General features: G+C 37.2%; 1 protein-coding gene and 1 pseudogene across 3 annotated transcripts in view; one reads left to right on the forward strand and one right to left on the reverse strand.

Moving 5' to 3' along the window:
* Positions 1–14,596, reverse strand: part of RAB3C (RAB3C, member RAS oncogene family) — a 352,364-nt gene that overhangs the window by 172,413 nt on the left and 165,355 nt on the right. The gene's annotated exons all lie outside the window — the stretch shown is intronic.
* Positions 11,723–12,342, forward strand: LOC138167294 (ras-related protein Rab-2A pseudogene; annotated as a pseudogene).

Raw genomic sequence — 14,596 nt, forward strand, 5'->3', positions numbered from 1 at the left:
CTCTCTCTCTCTCTCTCTCTCTCTCTCTCTCTCTCTCTCTCTCTCTCTCTCTCTTTCTCTCTCTCTCTCAGCAGAGAAATGATACATAGATTTTATAGAAGTCTTTAAACAATTACGCCATTACCTATTATGCTTTGACATATCCAATAACTGTATGTGTTTGTTTATATACTTATACATATTCTCTTTAAAATAAACTAGTTTTATGTGAACAATATTTACAAACCAAAATGAATACACTCAATTCACTTGACCTAAGTATATTGGACTAGAAAGCATGTCTCCATCTGTTCCAAAGTACAATATACTTTCACTAAAACATAATGGTTCCTTAAATCCTTTCCCTCACAACAACCTTGGTTTTTGAGGATGATTAATCTTTACTTGTTTCTTATCAATCTTCTTGAGTCATTTGTAGCCATATTGCTATCTGAAATTTTAAAAACATTTGGCAAAAAACAACTGCAATTTAAATAAGAGGAAAAGATTCAGGCTCCATCAGGGTGCCTATGAAGAGACGTTAATGGCTAATTTTGCCTTTCATCATGTAACAGAATAAAGATGGACAAATGAATTCAGTTTTAATGTGTTTTAGTGTAATAATAATAATAGTATATTTTATTCTTAATAGTAATCTTTAAAACATTTTAATAAATAATAATAACAACAAGGATAAACTGAATCAATGATGAGTTACTCTTTGCCCCCTAGGACGTAATGTCACACCCCCTTTTTGCTCTATAGATAATAAATAAATAAGAATTTCAATTACAAAAAAACAGTTATTTTATCCACATGTCCATAAAATATTAAATACAAAAGGAATAACAGCAGGATAGAGTATATATCCCAGGATCATTTCTATCTGAACCCCATAAAAAAAGATTAGAAAAAAAATAAATCATCCTCATGTTTGCATAGATGCATATTACACTTTAGACTGTTCAAAATACTTCAATATTCCTCATGTCGTTTTTGATCTTCAATCATAGTAACTGTGAGGTAGTTGACTTGGAGGATAGAGAGATAGCCTTGGACTTAGAAGTTCAAGTACATCTCTGATAAATATTGTCTATGAGTGTGTGATCATGAGCCAATTGCTTAACCTCTCAGGGTCCCAGGAAGCTATTAATTGAGGAAATTTCTCACCAGGGAGAGTCTTAGACTGATGAATCATAGATCCAGTCAACCTTGTCTCTACCTTCTGCCAACCCCATAACTTTCACTTACCTTTATCAAGTCTTTTCACTGCAATACCTCAGTGAAGGTGGGTAGTACAGGTATTATTCTCTTCATTTTCCAGATGAGACCAACATGGAGGCTAGATGGTTTATTCAAAATCACCCCTACCTAGTTAGGGACAAAGACAGGACTCAAGTCCCTGTCTTCTCAATCTTTCTGAGTCCTGTGACTGTTCCATTATTACAGGCAGAGTATATTAAGGGACACAGGCTCCGCTATGGGACTCTCACTATGATCTCATCAGCTACACAGCAGGTAAAATTCTAGATCTTCAACCAATAATACATAGATTTGAATAAAGCCTTAAGGGCTCATTGCAGGACCTTGGAGAAACTGCTTAATCTTTTTGAGTCTCAGCTTCCTCATCTATAAAATGGGTTTAATAGCACCTACCTCACAGGTTGGTATTTGTATTATTGACTACATAAATGCCATGTTACCCACATACTGAGAGAGAACTGATAGAATCAAGGTACAGAATTTAAATTTAAAAAGGAATATATACACCACACACACTAGCATATGTTATATATAAAATGCTATTTTGATTGATTATATAAAGTGAACTGGCTAAGCTTTAAAGACACATTGTACTACACAGTGATTAAGTGTCTGAGTTTTCATTTTATTTATTAGATCAAAATCTGCATCAGAATGTGTCCTATTGGCACAGATAATTTGCTTTCTCTTTCATATGCTCATTTATCTCAGTACAAATTCATTTTGGACCTTCATCTCATTTCTCTAGGGAGTCATGCCAAGCACTCCTCCAAACACCCAAGCATCCAAGAAATAGAGAAGCAATGAAGAGCCCAAAGAGTGAAATTTCTATTCGAGCCACTGTTGCCAGATTCATAACATCCAATTATTCCCGGAAGGGAATTTATGTGGAGAGTAGAAAAGCAGCCTTTGCCAGCTCCTGTGTCAGTCACTGCTCATCAATCCTCCATCTCAACCCCTCATCTGCTTCCTTTCATCCCTTTCAAAAAAAGAAAGGCACAAGGAAACTCAATGAAGAAGTCAGTTTTTCAGAGGACACATACTAATAGCTTACATTTACATGAAGCTTTAAGATACGCAAAAAAAGCACTTACTAGAAACAACCCCGTGAACCATGCAAATAAAATAATTAACTCCATTTTACAAATGAGGAAGCAGAAGCTCAGAGGAGTTAAGTGACCCACCCAAGGTAACAAGGTAACACAGACAATAAGGGTCCAAGCCAGAACTCAAATCCAGGTCTTAGACTCAAAACCAGTATTATTTTATTATGCCACTGAAATGTGTGTGTATACATGTGCATGTGTGTGTACACACATATATGTATATATAAACATAGACACATATATGTATAAATATACATACACACATTTACATGTGTATATATAGGAAAGTGAGGGCTAATAACTGAGGACAAAAAGGAAAAGTGGCTTAGGATTTATAATAATTATGTTAAGAAGGCCAAAATCCCCTATGATCTAAGGCTTGTAATAAGTAGTCAAGACCGACTTAAGGGAAAAAAAAAAAACAACTGTTGTTATTGTTGGGAGCAAGATCCAGAAAAGCAGAGTATCATTTCTTGGAGGAAATGGGAAGGTCCTAATAAGTGTCAGGAGAAGGCAAAATCAGTTTACTGTTTTGTTTCAGAAAACTATGTGAAAGAAAGAACTCCTCAAAGTAGGAAAGATAAAAGATGGTTGGGAACTGGAAGACAAGATCCTGAGAGGTTAATACCCTGATTTCAGCCCTATTGGGAGGACAGTAGAGCAGTGACGATTTGTCACCCGAAATAACTTGGTAGATGTGAATGCTAACCCTGCATTCATTGTTTAGAAGGATGAGGTTAGATGCTTAGCACAATACAGTCATAATTATGCTGGATTTGGAGATAGAGGACCTACATTCAAATTCTACCTTTGTTACTGGTGAGTGGTATGACCTTGGGAAAATCACTTCATCTCTGGACCTTCATTTCTACATCTGTAAAATAGGGGTAGTTCGGTGGTACAGTGGATAGACTGCCAGGTCCTAAGTCAAGAAGACTCATCTTCATGAGTTGAAATCTGGCCTTAGACACTTATTAGCTATGTGATTCTGGGTCAGTTACTTAACCTCTGTTTGTTTCAGTTCCCTCTGTAAAATGGGGCTAATAATAGCACCTGCCTCACAGGGTTGATATGAGGATCAAATGAGATAGTATCTGTAAAAAGTACCTAGTGTAGTGTGTGACACACAGTAAGCACTATATAGATGCTGATTTCCATCTCACCACCTCCACGCTTCCCAACATGCTACAGATGAGAAAAATTGCCCCAATTTTTAAAAAAGGAGGAAAAGAACGATGCGCAAATTGTTGGGCCAAGTTTGATTATTAAAGGGGTAGTTTGTCAACATTTAGAAGATTTGGAACATTGGAAGATATCAACACTGTGAATCAGTATGGATATACTAATAACATGTCACCTCGAGATTGAGCACATTCCCTTTCTTTCTTTTTTTTTTTTTTTGGACAAAGAGTAGTTGAGAAGGAGAATTCCATGAACACAATATGCCCAGATTTAAGGCTTATGATAAAGTCTATTTTAGTTTTTCTATGTGTAGAATGGAACAAGGGCTAAGTGCTAGTACAGTTAGGTGAATTTGGAAATTGTGAACCTACCAGACATGAATAGTGTTACTTGGCCTCTACTTGCAGGGAGGCCACAAGGATCTGGCCATATTTCTACTTGGTTCAATTTTTTTTATTCATAACTATGTTTTTCACATTTACAGATGGCACTAAGGGAAGGATATTATAACTGTTTTCAAGTATTTGAAGGACTGTCATATTGAAGAGGGAATAGATTCGTTTCTGTTTAGCCCCAGAAGGCAAAATTGGGATCAGCTGATATAAACTGCAAAGGTAGATTTCCATCTGATGTAAAGAAAAAACTAACTAACAATTAGGGCTATCCAAAAGTGGAATGGGAGACTCTGGGAAATAGTTATTTCCTTTTCTTTAGAAGTCTTTAAGTAAAAGAGGGATAACCACTTGCTGGTTCAAGAACAGGTTGAATGTGACAGCTTCTGAGATTCCTTCCATCTGATCTGTGATACTGATTCACTTTTTTTTTTTTTTAAGATTCTATGCTACAAGGGGCGGCCAGGTGGCACAGTGAGTAAGAGTGCTGGCCCCAGCATCAGGAGACCCGGGATTAGTTCCAGCCTTAGATACTTGGCACCCACACAAAAATAACTGGCTGTGTAACTTTGAGCAAGTTATTTAACCCTAATTGCTTTAAAAAAAAGATTCTATGCTACACTGTTGACTCATAAAATTTGTAGTCCACTAAAATCTCAGTTCTTCTTCATAAGAAATATAATGTGGCAAAGCCATTCCAATTGGAACTTGTGAAATTGATATCTCAAATCATGTATAGAACTTTATATTTATCCCTATTTAATATATATGCTTGTGTGTGTATGTGTGTGTATATACACACACACACATATTAATTTGGTCTACAAAATTGGTCTTTTGAAATTTTTTGGATCCTGATCCTGATTTTGGTATCTATTTTATTAACTTCCCTGGTCCACGTCATGTCTGAATTTCAGAAGCATGCTTTCTATGGTTTTATTCAAATAATTAATTAAAATTTTGAATAGCATATGTTGAATGACAGATCCCTGAGACACTTCACTCAAGACCTTCCTCTAAGAAGATATCCCTGTCTGTTCATTTCTTATGTTTTCATCAAGGACATCTAGGATCAAAAATAACCTTGATGTATACACAACCCATTTTCATCAGGGTTTTAGAATAATGAGAAATAATTTTGTGGTTGCTGATGTCTTCTTAGTTGCTTTTGGGGGCGGGCATAAATAGGCACACAGGACACAGTTACACAATAACAACATCTACCCTCAAGGAACTTATAATTTAATAAGGGTGATATGAGCTGTATACAGATAAGCATGACAAAGGAGAATTTTAATTCTTCCTTGTAGAATATAAATGCTTTAAGATTAAAACTACCATTTTTCATCTTTGCACTTCCAGTTGTTAGCACTTTTTTTTAAAAGCTTTCTTTTAAAAAATTATTTAATATTTATTTTTCCAGTTACATGTAAAATAATTTTAACATTCTTTTTTTTAAAAAAATTTGAGTTTCAAATTCTCTTCTTCCCTTTATCACCTTCCCCCTCATTGACAAGGCAAGCAATTTTATATAGGTTATATATGTGTTAGCACAACTTCCACAGAGCATATGATTAATAGTTACTGACTAAGCATTTAATTTTTACATGGTAAATGAAAATTCTTCATGATTAAATAAACAAAAGAACAAAAACCACAATAACTAATAAATCTCCAACAAGGTTCTACTTAAAGATCTTATTATGGCATAGAGGTGAACCTGGATTCCTGAGGGCTGTATTAGTAGGATGTAATCTCTGGCAGGTTTTATCAAATTAGGAAGGATTATGGTTGAGTTTCAGTACCAAGCCATAGTATCTGTTGTTTAAGGACTAATCTAGCTCAGTTTAGAGACATTAATCATCAGAGATAGCCTCTAGGTAACTAACTTTTTGGTCATAAGAACTAATGGAACCATTTACAGTACTAGAGTTTCTGAGGTACATCAGTATTGGGAGCATGCATTGGGTGAAATCATAGATATTTGAATTATTGAAATAATACTACTAACAATATTAATAGCTTACATGTATATAGTGCTTTATAATTAATATTTCTTTACAATAGTTTGCCTTCCCCCTCCTCTGCCCCCTCTATGGTACATTTGTGCTATATTACACAAATACTGCATGGAAGAGATGACTAGAAAACAGTTCATGAGACAAAGAGTTTGGGATTTTAGTACTTAACATAACCCAGAAATTATGATTTGATGCCAAAAAAATCTAATGTGATCTCAGGCTCTGCAGTATTTGAGGAGTTGGGCTATAGCCTGGATCCCGGACAGCTCAGCCTAAATTAAGGAGCTCCCCTCAAGTGGGTGACATGCATGGGATGGAGATGCAGGTGTTTGGGTAAGCAATCATCCCATGAGAAGGGCCTTCAGAGGAACCTAGGGAAACTGCTTTAGTTAACTGTTCTATGACTTCTCAGACCTGACTGACACTCTGGAACCTTAGTATTTAACCAGACTGAGAAGTCAATAGGCTGGTCTTTTGACCACACTCACTATGTTTCCTGATGTTCACTACATATGCTTAATATATAATCATTTAATAAAGCTTAATAGGTACAAAATTTAATTTTTTCTTGATCTTCAGAGCAAGACTATGAGGTATTGTATGAGTATGCTCTCTATGTTTCCTCATAAAGATACTCAAGAACTTTATCCTGCCTCAGTACAGCAACTGTTTCCTCTCATACTCAAGACTTCAGTGCTAGGTTGCAGCAGAAAAAACCCTGCCTAGAAAAGGCAGATTTCCAGAACTTGAAAAATCATCAGGTGAAAGAGAACTTATGCTTGTTTTTCATTAAATCTGGGTTACAGAACTAGGGGCAATGGGTAGAAGGTATAGGAGAGCAGATTTGGACTCGACATAAGGAAAATCTTCCTAAGCATTATGGATGTCTAGCATAAGAATGTTAGGAGTAGTGAGGTTCCAGTCATAGCAAGGTTCCTGTCATGTGAAGGCTGGATAATCACTCATCAATGAAAGTATGAATAGGATGCACAATTTGATATGGGCTGAATTAGAGGACCTCTTATGTTTCTTCCATCTCTCAATTTCTATCATTTATGTAGCACTCCTTGGAGTTGCCAAGGAGATTGAGATGCTGAAGTTGGACACCTGCTGGGCAGTGCAGAAATAGCCAAGTATTTCTGTTCTTTATCTCTGGGTGGGGGGTTGTCCTGACCCTGTTACTGACTGAGGCTGGGCTTGAAATGAGAAGCTAGCCACTCCCATCCTAAGGGATTTGGGGGGAATAGAAATCGAGGTAGGCATACCAAGACCAAGAGGCAAGAAGTGGTGGTGGCTGCTGCAGGTAGATGCAGCAGAATTGCGATGGGTGGGAGCTATGAGGAGCTGCCAGAGTAGATGCCTGGAAAGTAGTTGTCATGGAGACAGGAGAGGGGTTTGCAACAACATGGTCACCAGACACAAAAGTCACATGGCATGTTTGGTCAGATCCTGCTTTGATGAACCCAAAAGGTAGATCCAGGATAATGATTCTTGTCTTTTTTGTCTTCCCCCTTTTCTCCCTCTCTTCTGAAATGGCGTGTACCTGTTTCTTGGGTATTTATTGATCTTTTTGTTTACTGTATGTTGGGGGCAGTTAGGTGATGCAGTGCCTGGCCTGGAGTCAGGAAGACTCATCTTCCTGAGATCAAATCCGGCATCAGACACACTACCTGTGTGACCCTAGGTGAGTCACTTATCCTTGTTTGTCTCAGTTTCCTCATATGTAAAATGAGATGGAGAAGGAAATATCAAACTATTCCAATATTTTTTTCAAGAAAACCCCAAATGGGGTCATAAAAAGTCAGACATGACTGAAAATGACTGAACAACAAAGAAATTACTTATCTTTTAACATGGTTATGATAAATGCCATTAAGATAGTTATTATGATAAAGGCCATTGCATTACTATCTATGTGCCATTGTGCAAATGGAGAGAGACAATAGGTGAATTCATAGAAGAGAAAGATATAGGAAGCCTAATGTAGATAGCTAGCTTTTCAACAGAATTGGAAAGCTGGGGGACAGAAAGATCAACTGCTCCTATTGATAGAACTTCAAAACCCAAGGAGAATAGCAATCAGGAAAAGGAATTCCTTTTCAACTTCCAACTTGAAATAACCCCAGGTGTAAAATGAAATATATTTCTCTTTCACATGAAACTCAAAAGCAGGAGTAGGAGAGAGCCATTTTAAAAAACCCTTGTACATTGAATAACCGTAAGATGTACTGAAATTGGAATGGAACTAAAGTCATTGCTATATGTCAGAACAACCAGTTCCACATTCACTAACAAAAAAATGGTAAATCAATAGCAAAGTCAATCAAACCACAGACACAGAAAATCATAGAATTGGAAGGTATATCAGAAATAATCTTATATATAACCCAATGCATAAAACAGTAAACATTTATCAAATACCTAAAATGTAGAGAGACAGACAGTTATGCATTGTAGATAGAAAGCCAGCACCAAAGTCAAGATCTGGGTTTGCTTTCTCTCTCTAATGCCTATTGGCTATATGACCCCAGGCAAGTTGCTGCCTACAAACATGCCTATGTCTTGCCCATCCTCAAAAAAAACCCTCACTTGATCCATCGATCCCTGATAACTATTGTCTTATAGCTCTCCTCCCTTTTAGGGCTAAACTCTTTGGGAAGGCCCTCTGTAATAAGGGCCTGTACTCTCTCTCTCTTTCTCCTTAACTGTACAATCTGGTTTCTGACCCCATTGAACAGAAAGCACTCCCTCCAAAGTTACCAGTGATCTTTTACTTACCAAATCTAATGGCCTTTTCTCAATCTTCATCCTTCTTGATGTCTTTGCAGCCTTGATATTATTGATCACCCTCTTCTCCTTGATGCTTTCTTCTCTTTAGTTTTTTTTGACATTATTATCTCCTGGCTCTCTTCCTATCTGATTGCTCCTGAATCTCCTTTGTTGGATCTTCATTCAAGCTTCTGTTTTCCCTCCACACTGCTTCCCTTAATGATCTTATCACCTCTCATGGATTCAATTATCATCTCTATGTTGATTATTCTAAAAGCTACTTATCCAGCCCCAACTTCTTTGCTGACTTCCAGTCTCAGATCTCCAACTGCCTATTGGATATCTTGAACTAGATGTCCTGTAGACATCATAAGCTCAACATGTTCAAAACTGAACCCATAGGGGTGGCCAGGTGACTCAGCGAGTAAGAGCACCGGCTCCAGTGTCGGGATGACCTGGGGATCAAATCTGGGCTAAGATACTCAGCACCACACCCAGAAATAACTGGCCATGTAACCTTGAGCAAGTTACTTAACCCCGATTGCTTAAAAAAAAAAACTGAACCCATTTTCTTTCTCTCCCTCCCTCACAGTCTAGGTTTCATCCTCCACTGCCCACTCTATCACCCCTCATATCCAACTTACTGTCAAGACCTATTGATTTAACCTACATATCTTTCCCATATTCCTTCTTGTCTCTTCTGATACTGCTAGCACCCTGGTGCAGCACTCATCACTTCATGCCTAGATTATTGTAATAGCCTGCTGGTTGCTCTGCCTGCCACAGGGCTCTCTCTCCCTACTCCTCAGCCAGCAAAGTGATTTTCCTGAAGTACACATCCAAATATGTTGCCCCTCACTCCCCCCACCCCATTAGATAAACTTCAATGCCTTCCTATCACCTCTAGGATCAAATATAAAATCCTGTTTGATGTTCAAAGCCTTTCATAGCCTAGCACCCCCACCTTTCTAGGCTTCTTATACCTTACAGTCTTCTACATACTCTTTGATCCAGTGACTCTGGCCTCCTTACTGTTCTCAAACAAGCCGCTCCCTCTCCTGACTCTGGGCATTTTCACTGCCTTTCCCACATGCATGAAATGTTTCCACTCCTCATCTCAGCTTCCTGGCTTCCTTCATATCCCAAGCACAATCCTACCTTCTACAGGAAGTCTTTCCCAGTACTTCTTAATTCTAGTGCCTTCTCTTTGTTGATTATTTCCTATTTATCCTGTATATAACTTGTCTGTACATAGTTGGTGGATTGTTTGTTTTTTGCAAGTTGTCTTCCCAATTAAACTGTGAGATTAATAAATGGCTGACCAATAAAATACAGTCCCTATGCTCAAGACGATTAGAATCCAGTAGGAGGATAAAACAACTGAGATAGTTGCATTATACATTTTTTTTCCTGGACTTGACCTGTAATTTCATTAATAAAAGGAAGTTGGAGTATATTTTATAGTTGTAGAGAGTTTACTCTGTCATTGAGATGCTAAAGGATTTGCACAGGGCCACACAAACGGTATATGCCATAGAGGAGATTTCTTGATCTAGATCTTCCTATTTCTGAGGCTGGCTATACTATAGCTCATCTCACTTCACTCACTTCACCTTAACTGTCTTTTCCTCTCCTCTCTCTCTCTCTTTCTCTCTCTCTCTCTCTCTCTCTCTCTCTCTCTCTATCTCTCTCTCTATATATATATATATATATATATATATATATATATGTATATATCTAAATATATATACATGTGTGTGTATTACACATATACATATATAATATAAATGCATACAGATTATAAATTGTCATAAATAAAATTATATATGTTATAAATACTCACTTTGTTGAGTGCTGTATGAGTTAAAAAGGGAGACTCTGAGTATGAGCCAGTGCCAAATTTTGTATTGGTTCTATAAGAAGTTGCTTATAATATCTCTATATTATGGACAGTGCTCATATGACTCAATTAATGGAATTGAAAATATGGCGTCAGAGGAATAACACTGGGTAGTCAAAAAGAGAATAATCAGCCTATGTTAATTTTCAGTGACTTTTGAGAGGACAGCTAGGTAGCTCAGCAGATAGAGTGCTAGACCTGGTGTTAGCACTGAGTTCAAATATATCTTCAGATACTTACTAGCTGTGGGACCCTGGACAATTCATTTACTCTCTCTCAGCCTCTGTTTCCTCATCTATAAACTAGGGATAATAAGAGCACCTATTTTCCAGGGTTCTTTTGAGCTTAAATAAGAATATTTGGAAACCTTAAAGCACTTATATAAATACTAGTTATTTACTATAGCTACTACTACTACTTCAGAACAGAACTGAGTTTTTAACTTTTTCCAACTGGTCTTCAGAGTACAGAAATGGGTAGAGACCACTGAAGTAGCTTAAAAAAAATCATCCTCACAGAAAATTCCAATGTACGATATTAAAATACAAAGGAAAGTTGTATTGACTACTTCTTTGGGTATCTTTTACAAGATAGAATAAATCCTCATTCGTCTGAGTTGAGAAGGTTGGGTGGAAGGAATTAGGTAGCTTTTCAAGGTGTCTTCAACCTTTGTATTTTCTGACTTATTTTTCAAAGTGACTGAAAAAAAAACCCCACTTGATTCAAACTGGAACCACTTCAACAAATAGCATTATGCTCTTTACTGACACCTCTATATTGTATTGTATATGTGTATGTATTAGATGAATTAGAGAGGTAGGACACTGATTACTTCAGATGTGTAGTTATTACCAAACATTAGAATAGCAACTTTAAGCTTGACTCAACTGTACATTTTCGTCACTGATAGGAATCGTTGACTACCACTATTTACAGTAATGTAAGGATGTCCCTAAAGAGGACATGATACACAAAGGTCACACAGTCATAAGATTTATCACTGAAGAGGATCCTAAAGGTCATTTACTCTTGCTCCTATAAGAAATACATTAGCTCGGGGGAGGAGGCGGAGGAGGAGTCGTGTGCTGGGGGCATGGAGCGGCTGCGGCCATGGCATATGCCTATCTCTTCAAAGTACATCATCATTGGTGACACAGGTTTTGGGAAACAATGTTTATTGCTACAGTTTATAGACAAAAGGTTTCAGCCAGTGTGCGTGACCTTACTATTGGTATAGAATTTGGTGCTCGAGTGATAACTATTTATGGAAAACAGATAAAGCTTCAGATATGGGATACAGCAGGGCAGGAGTCCTTCCGTTCCATCACAAGATCATATTACAGAGGTGCAGCAGGAGCTTTACTAGTGTAAACAACAAGGAGAGATACATTCAACCACTTGACAACTTGGTTAGAAGATGCGTGCCAGCATTCCAATTCCAACATGGTCATTATGCTTATTGGGAATAAAAGTGATTTAGAATCTAGAAGAGAAGTTAAAAAAGAAGGTGAGGCTTTTGCCGGAGAACACGGACTTATCTTTATGGAAACTTCTGCTAAAACTGCTTCCAATGTAGAAGAGGCATTTATTAATACAGTGAAAGAAATTTATGAAAAAATCCAAGAAGGAGTTTTTGACATTAATAATGAGGCAAATAGCATTAAAATCGGCCCTCGGCATGCTGCTACTAATGGAACACACGCTGGCAGTCAGGGAGGACAATAAGCTGGTGGAGGCTAGCTGCCTGAATGGGGCCTACTAATGTGTTTCTTCTACTCTCTCTTCCACTGCTCAGCTGAGACACGAAACTATTGTGAAATGGCTTTTATGTTGCAGAAGACTTTATCCTTAAATTCTTGTATAACTTTGAAAAAATGGTTAACGTTAACTTAAAACACAGATTTTGGAGATTGTATTCATATATATTTGCATTTGATTTCTAATTCACTTGATGTGATTATTTTTGTTAAATATGCCCTTGACTACAAACTGAATTATATTAAACACTACAAAAGTCATTGGAGTATCTTAAATCAGTTTGTGTAGGTTTCCCAAGCACCTCTGGTTACCTAATGTTTGATATTGTAGAACTGTCCTCAAAAAGTTTGTCAATTTTCAAGGCTATAAAGAAAAACAGAAGGTCTCTTTTAATTCTGTATTTATCATTTACTTTCTGTATATATAGTTTAATAACCTGCTTGGGTATATTTGCCAAGCTAGAATTCTTTAGTGCATTTCCATAAATTCTATACTGTTTAGAGCTTGAAGACAATGACTACAGAAGCATTGATAGGAATTGCTTGGACACTGAATTTTAAATCTTTTTGACTTTGTTAGCATCTTCATCTTTTTTTTTGTTACTTACTATTCAAGTCCAAGAAGAATGCCTGATGTATATTCTTAGAAGCTATATATGTGTTAACCTATTTTAATGCCAAATGTTTGCTGCTTGAGCACATCTTCCATTACACCTCATCAGAAATGCATTAGTTGTTTGCCTTAATGAATACTGTAGATAAAATCACAGTATAAGTACATAAATACAAGAGGAATTAATATGTGTCAAAATAGCACCACAAAGAATTAATATCCAAATTCAATGACACATTATGAAGACTTTAATCTTTTTCTTAAACATAATAATGTTTTGTGTGTTTTTCATTTATTGACATGATTTCTAAGTATATTTTTTATGCAGGACAGTTTTCTAGCTTAGATGTACAGTGAATGTGTAAAGTTTTTCTTTTAGTGGCAGCCGGTAATCTTTGGTATATGGTAAGCATCTTGTCTGTTTTCAAAGGGGATATGACAATAAATCTACCAGATGAAAAATCCTGATTAAAAAAAAAAGGCAAAAATGGAAAAACTTTGGTAATTTGCTAAATGTGGTGGTTTTACCTTTTTTATTTCTCTTTTCCCTGATCTATAATGAAATTGTTTTAGCAATGTAAAATAAAATCCTATGTATATATATAAAAAAAGAAATACATTAGCCTCCCTAACCCCTTAAATGAAGATGTTCCTTTGAGAATCTTCCTTGCTCAAAATCTTTGAGATTGTCACAATAATATCTGTAGTGACTACTGACACCCCTTTGTTTGCCTGCCTGCAGGGAGTTAGAATATCATCAATTCACCATTTTCCTGGGCATCTGGCTCCCTGCCCCACCCCTCTAATAAGAACCCTATAAATATTCACTCTATTTTACCCATATTTGGCACCTAACTCCATCCAGGACCCCAGTGGACCTCTTTTATTTTGTGAGTATCTCTCTTCAATAAACTTTGTTCACTTTACTGTCAGCCTGTCTGTTTTATCTGATCCAGGTGGTGCTTAAGCCAGCCAGTTTTCTCCTTAGGGGTATCAGATGTTGTTGAAGCTTGTGACTAATGGTCTCAGGAATCATACCTACATCCAAAGTCCTTGCCTTAGGGAATATAGAATGCAAGGATAACCATATGCCCCAATGGCAGGGCCCCCACTCTTTCTCCTTAACACCTGAGCTATGGCCTCAATCAGGTGCCCTTTGCCCCCCCTCCCACAACATAAGTGATAGATAAAGGAGATTGCCTCCTTTCCCTGTAAGGGACTTTGGCATTCTGAACCTTCCTAAGCCTGTATTGACACCCCCTCATTAATAGAGGGAGAATCTGAGGTGCAAAGAGGTTAAGATAAAGGGACTTGCCTGAATTCACAATGTGATAGATACGTGGAATTCAAATAAAAGTCTTTTCTTTTCAAATCCAGTGCTTCTTTCACTACCCTCTGCTGCTTCCTTTATTCTAGACCACCCCCCTTCCTTCTTTCCTTCCTTCACTTTTCTTTGTCTCTTTCTCCCTTGCTTTTTCAATTTCTTTCTTTCTCTTTTCCTTACTCTCCCTTTCTCTTTTCCTCTTTCTTCTTCCTTCCTTCCTTCCTTCCTTCCTTCCTTCCTTCCTTCCTTCCTTCCTTCCTTCCTTCCTTCCTTCCTTCCTTCCTTCCTTC

This window comes from Petaurus breviceps, unplaced genomic scaffold (assembly GCF_028583685.1).
Source record: "Petaurus breviceps papuanus isolate PSGF00001 unplaced genomic scaffold, PetGlider_PUasm1.0 229, whole genome shotgun sequence".
Taxonomy (NCBI): domain Eukaryota; kingdom Metazoa; phylum Chordata; class Mammalia; order Diprotodontia; family Petauridae; genus Petaurus; species Petaurus breviceps.